Source organism: Carlito syrichta, unplaced genomic scaffold, assembly GCF_000164805.1.
Source record: "Carlito syrichta isolate Samal-C Ts95f unplaced genomic scaffold, Tarsius_syrichta-2.0.1 Scaffold314788, whole genome shotgun sequence".
Classification (NCBI taxonomy): Eukaryota; Metazoa; Chordata; class Mammalia; order Primates; family Tarsiidae; genus Carlito; species Carlito syrichta.
Window position 1 is genome coordinate 618,900 of NW_007258884.1, and position 6,941 is coordinate 625,840.

Genomic DNA, 6,941 nt, shown 5'->3' on the forward strand with positions numbered 1-6,941 from the left:
TGTCCTTAATTTTACCAGTGGGTTTTATACCTTCAAGTATTTTCTTTTTGCATGTTAGTGGGTTTTTCTTTTAGATGGAAGTCTTCCTTTTAGCATTTCTTATAACATGAGTCTGATGGTGATGAATTCTCTTAGCATCTGTCTGTCTGAGAAAGACTTTATCTCTCCATCATAGTTGAAGGGGCTTTGCTGGATACAGTATTCTTGAATGGCAGTTTTTAAATTTTTAACACACAGAAAATGTCATACCACTTTCTCGTTACCTGTATGGTTTTCATTCAGAAGTCTGTTGCCAGATGAGTTGGAGTTCCTTTATATGTTATTCACTTATTTTCTCTTGCTGCTTTTTAAGATCCTCTTTGTCTTTGATCTTTGAGAGCTTTATTATCATATACCTTGTATAGTCTTTTTTGGTTTGTTGGTGTTCTTACCTTCCTGTGTCTGAATATTTATATCTTTCTCAAATGTTGCAAAGTTTTCTTTTATTATTATTTTTCATATATACAAAGTGTCTTCTGAGCACTTGCTTGTGCATGAAATTTCTAGCTTTCTCAACTACCCCCTGAGTACCAACAATGAATTGGTCTTTTGAGATAATTTTCCATATCTTGTTGGCTTTGTTCCTTTTCATTCTTTTTCTTTTTTATCTTCTGACTGTGTAATTTCAAATATCTTATTTTTGAGCTAATGGATTCTTTTATTTTCTTGATGCATTCTGCTGTCCAGAGCTATGAATGAATTCTTCTGTTCAACAAATATCTCTCTCAATTCTAAGATTTCTTTTTTAAAAATTATTTCAATTTCTTTGTTATATTTCCCTGATAAATTTCTGAATTGCTTTTCTGTGTTATCTTGGAGATCACTGAGTTTCCTTAAAACTGCTATTTTGAATTTTGATCAGAGAGCTCACATACCACCATCTTGTTGAGAGTCAGTCATTGGTTTCTTGCTTTGTCTCTTGGGGAGGTCATTGTTCCCTGATTTCTGTTTTTCCTTGTAAATGTACTTCTATATTTTTGCATTGAAGGATTCATTATTTAGTCTGGTCTTCTCTGTTCGGCTTGTTTTGGTTTTAATTGGATATGTTTGCTTAGAAATTCTTTGTAATTTACCCGTTGGTTTTTTGTTTTTGTTTTTTACTACTAGATTGCTGCTTCCTTTGCAGCACTAAATGGAGACATAAGTGAGGTTTTGCCTCAGCTTTAGCAAATGACCAGAGGGCTGCCCATCTTGAATGGGAGAGGTCCTAAGAAGACTAACTATCCTGGCTGTATGGGAAAGCTAGCTAGGGGGCCTTGGAAGGTATCTCCTACAGTGTGGTGTTGCTGAACTGCCACTGTGATTTGGCATCTTCTTTGACTGAGTTACAGATCAGAGTTTCTGGGGCTGAGGATAGTAGTTCCTCCTCCCCACTTTGTCTCTGAATGTCCTCTTTGGGATATTTCCCCCTTCAGGCATGTGTGATGCTCCCTGTGGGTTGAGGCAAGGACAGGGGATCTGCTAGGGTACCCAAGGTGAAGAAGAAGCTAGTTGTCTCCCTCGATTTCACTTTTCTCAGCATAGAAACCATGAGGGGGGAATTTTCCGCATTCTTGGTGTAGGGAAGATTGAAGAGAGGAACACTGCAGATACAGAAATCTGATTTTTGTGTCTTTTACTGGGAGTTTTTTCACTTTCCTGTGCTCTCCGAAACTGAATCATCCTCATATTTGAGTTCTGGGATATTGCTGATGATAATCATGGCACTGTATATTTATTTTTTATTTTCTGTGGGAGGTGGAAAGGGGGTGGTGAAGTGAAGCCAGTTTGCTTCTATGCCACCATTCTGGAACTAGAAGTCTCCAGAGTATATGTTTTAAATTGACATTACAAGCCTGATCTTTACTCTAATAGGCCAAATTCTTTTAAACATGACAAGTCTTGGAAAAAATCAACTGTCCACAGATTTCTTAACACAAAATATTAATATAAATACTAATTATACATCTTCCAGAGGTTGCATCCAGAAACTTTTGGGGGCAAATATGACTGTTCATACAATTGCCAAGAGGAGAGTAATCTCACAGGCTTTGAAAGATACTTACACACGCATAGGAAACCAATGCATCATCACGCATAATTTGGGGAATTCTTTCTTAGATTTTTGGCCAGCGATGTTGTCTGGGAAGTTGGCAGTAGTCTTGTCTGTGACTGACTGGTACACACTGAGCCCTAGCAAGGGTGAACTAAAGGAGACAGTGGTTATATATTAATAGCTTATGTCCTGGAGTTTGAGTCATATTATGACTCACTTTCCCCCCATTTATAAGAAAGTTGGCAAACTCTACTGAGGCTGCCATACTACATGGTTGGATTCAGCAGTTATTTGGCTCTTAAAATATTTCCAAATATTTTTCAAGGAGTTCCAAAGAGTTTAGAACTTGATAAAATTCTGCCTTCTTTTCATATTCTTCTGTCCAAAAGGCCATATTACTTTTGCCGACATTAAAATGATACCAGTCATGATGGTTTCACTGAATATATGGTGAAAATAATGCGTATATTTCTCCATTCCCATCTTTAAATAGTCAGCTGTTATGTGGTTGCGGTGAGGCATCAGTCAAGATGGGGACCACTGTCCAGTCTTCTCTACCTTGCAATCCTTTGTGTCTGCAATGGCCACTTCAGATATTCATACTCCATTCGTTCAGGCCTACATGATGTTTTGAAAAGGCAAGTCAATGTATGTATTAGTTGAGTGCCTACTATGTTCTTGGGCTGGGAATACTCCACTGCAAATAGGACAACAAAATCCATGTCCTCCTGAGATTTACATCCAGTCACATTCAGCAGATGTGTGTGGAAACTCACACATCTGGAAACTCCTTTTCTATGGTCTAACAAAATTCTTGCAACAAATGAAACTATTTGCCTTGTCTTTGGGAGTTTCATGTATTTGGATTTATCCTATAACCTTACCTCACTTATTATCCTCATGGTTTGGCCCTTTGTTTCTGGAATAGTTCATCAAAGACTTGAAGAAAAGTCTCTTTATTGCTTTCTTTTTTCATTTCCCTAAATTTTAAATTCCCAAATATTTACAAATTCTCTAAATAAAAAGAAAGCAAATGAGATTTTTGCTGACATCCTGTTCTGAATTAATTTAGGATTGATGATGCTAATCCCCAGATATATGAATTTAAAAGCCTGAAATAAATGTACATCAGGCACTTGAGCTGATATATGAAGCAGTCAATTCTACTCTGAGAGATCTGAGTGGATCTTTCCGGCTTCTGAAAGTACTTGAATGTGAGAAGCACTGTTCTTTTTTAAAAAAAAATTTGTTTTAGAGTTGTGGAGTACAAGTAAGGATTTACTGCATAAGGAAGTTGCATGCAGGTGAAGTTTGGGTTTCTAGTTGGTCCTCTCTTCCCCTGATAGTGGACCATGTACCCAGTGTGTTACCATGTGCTCCCCCTCCCTCCTTTCTCCCTCTCTCCCCTAGCAGTCCAGCATCTACCAGTTCCTCCCTTGTGCTTGTGTGATCAATGATCAGTGCCCACTTATGAGTAAGAACATGCTGTATTCAGTTGTTTCTTAATAGTTCACTTAGTACGATGGTCTCCAGCTGCACCCAAGTTGCTGTGAAGGCCATGATTTTGTTCTTCTTTATGGTTGCATAATATTCCATCATGTATATGTACCACTTTTTCTTTCTCCAGTCTTCTTTTGATGGGCATCTGGTTTGGTTCCATGTTTTTGCTATTGTGAAAAGTGCTGCAATAAACATGCGTGTGCAGTGTCTTTTTTTGTAGAGAAATTTATGTTTCTCTGGGTATATTCCCAGAAGAGGGATTGCTGGATTGCATGGAAGCTCAATTTTTAGTTCTTTGAGAAATCACCACACTGCTTTCAGAAGGTTTGAACTAGCTTGCATTCTTACTAACAACATAGAAGTGTCCCCTTTTCTTCGTAGCCCCACCAACACCTGTTGTTTTTGACTTTTTAATGATAACCATCCTTATCATCGGTGTTAGGTAGTATCTCATTGTGGTTTTGATTTGCATTTCTCTTATAATTAGTGAGGTTGAGCATTTTTTCATGCATTTGTTGGCTGCTTGTATGTCATCCTTTGAGAAGTGTCTGTTCATGACCTTTGCCTACTTTTTAATGGGATTATTTGTTTTTCTTTTCAATTCATTTGAGTTTCTTGTAGATCCTGGATGCTAGGCCTTTGTCAGATGCATAGCTTGCAAATATGTTTTTCCCATTTCATGAATTGTCTCTTTACACTCCTGATGGTTTCTTTTGCTGAGCAAAATATTTTAGGTTTGGTAGGTCTCATTTGTCTACTTTAGCTTTTGTTGCAATTACTTTTGATCATGAATTGGTCATGAATTCATTGCCTACTCTAATGTCCAGAAGTGTATTCCTTAAGTTTTCTTCTATGATTCTTACAGTTTGAAAATTCACATTTAAATTGTTGATTCATTTTGAGCTAATTTTTGTATATGGTGACAGGTAGGGGTCCGACTTCATTCTTCTGCACGTGACTGGCCAGTTTTCCCAGCACTGTTTGCTAAATATGTTTTCTTTTCCCCAGTGTTTGTTATTGATGGCTTTGTCAAATAATACTTGGTTGAGGGACTGTGTTTTTATTTCCAGATTCTCTGTCCTGTTCTATTGGTCTGTGTGCTCATTCTTGTACCAATACCATGCTGTCTTGATGACTGTATGCTTGAAATATAGTTTTAAGTCTAGAAGTGTGATGCCTCCAGCTTTGTTCCTTTTGCTGAGGATTGTTTTAGCCACTTGTGCTCTTTTTTGCTTCCATATGAACTTCAGTATTGTCTCTTCTAAGTCTATGAAAAATGATGCTGAAAATTTGACAGGGATTGCATTGAATTTGTAGATGGCCTTGGGTAAGAAAGACATCTTAACAATATTGGTTCTTCCAATCCATGAGTAAGGAATATTTTTCCATTTGTTTGTGCCATCCTTGATTTCTCTGAGCAGTGTTTTGCAGTTCTCATTTTATAAAGGTCTTTCTCTTCTGTGGTTAGGCAGATGCCAAGGTATTTCAGTTTTTTGTGGCTATTGTGAATGGAATTGGACACACTGCTCTTCTGAGATGAAGGGAAATAGAAAAGAACCCTACAGTCAAGCTCATAGTGGCAGATGTATTTCTAATTTTTTTATTTTTCAATTACAAAATATATGAAGAAGACAGACTATGCTTTTGGATAACTTCATTTTAGAATTTCAGTCATTTGTTCAAAGCTATGAATGTATACCATGAGAGTTACCGTTTTCCCAAATACCTTTTCATATTTTGTGTTGATTTCTAACTTAAAGAACTTTTTTGGGGGAAGGGAGTTGTAAGAGATCTTATATCTAGATAGAAAAGGAGATTTGGAGTCTAACCTGGGATTTGCCACTTGTTACCTGTGAGTCATGTGGTTCTGGGTAAGTTCTCTAACCACGTGAACTGAGGGGTAAGAATATCTGGACTGTTTATTTCATGTGTTATTGTGAGATTCGGATGAAACAATAGGTGTGAAAGTGCTTTGAAGGTTTTAAGAACTGAACAAGTATAAGTACTGTTTCTGAGTTGGACATGTTAAATGCTTTGTGGAGAGTGTAGGATTACTTTCACTGTTTATAGATGACACTGGCCATAATTTGTGAATAAATATGATTTCTACCTAACTTTGCAACAATGTTAATTATAAAGCAATAACATTAAAGTCAATCATAGCAGTTCAATTAGAGAAGATATACAGAGAAAGAATAGAGATTTTTAGTTTTAAGGAGAATAATTTGATGGATGTTTTCTCAACTGAGAAATCATGAGGAAAAGAGGTGAAGATTTTGAATTAATAAGAAGAATGTCTTTTCATCTTCTCGGTCAGTTGGGGAGCTTATCTTCAGGGATACAGAAACATAGTGACATAGTAACCCATATGGAAAAATCAGACTTCATAGGGCACAAAAGATCACCCTCTCAAATCTCCACTTACTATGCCTATTAAGTTTCCTCCATGTTCCAACCATTATAGAGGATTAAGGATGTGGAACAGTGTAGGAGGAAGAGCCCTGGATCTAGAATACAATTCTAGTTTCAAATATAAGTTCGGTCATTTGCAATTTGTATGATGTTTCCTTGGGTAAAAGAGGATCAAGCATGCTCGCTCTGCTTCAGATCTCAATTTGTGAGGATCAAATGTAATCACGAAGATATGAATATTAAGGCAGTTTAACTTTAAAAGGTAGATTTCCCCTCCTCCTAGCTGCTGCCTGAGATAAACTGGTTTCTGTGGCAATGAAGAAAACGGAACCACGGCTGTTTGTTTTTGGAATTACTTCGAGAAGGAGGGATGGAACGGAATAAGAGAAGCACTCAGCTTCAAAACCATAGACATAAGTGAGAAGCCCAAATCTTTTCACGGTTAGAATGGGGACGGAATATAGGCGCTAGAGATGGTGCACCAGCAGGGACTGCCACGGGATTGGAAAAACACAAAACAAAATATGGGACTGTCATCATCCTTTGTCTCTTAGGCAAAATCTTGCTGTGTGGGTCTGGAGGATGACTGGGGAAGTGGACCTGGAGAGCTGGGCGAGTGAATAGAGACCTGAAAAGGGGGAGAAAGAGAAGCACGCTGCATGAGCCTGGATTCGGGTTTCCATGGATGGAGAAGCAGCAGGAGTGGAGTTAACGATGGTGTTTTCCGGAAATATGAGGTTTTGGGTGCCCGAAACTTCAGGAAAATCCCGGGTGGGCACTTGGCCTCCTCTTGGGTTGCCACATCTGCCCCTGTGCCCGGGAAATCTCACGTGGAGGCCTCCAGCGTCTCGGTTCTTTCTCCGCGCCGCGGCTTCCCGAGACCGCAGCGCCCTCCCCTGACCCTGCCCTGCAGGGGTCACAGTCACGGCCGCGGTCACCTGACAGCGCGCGCCCG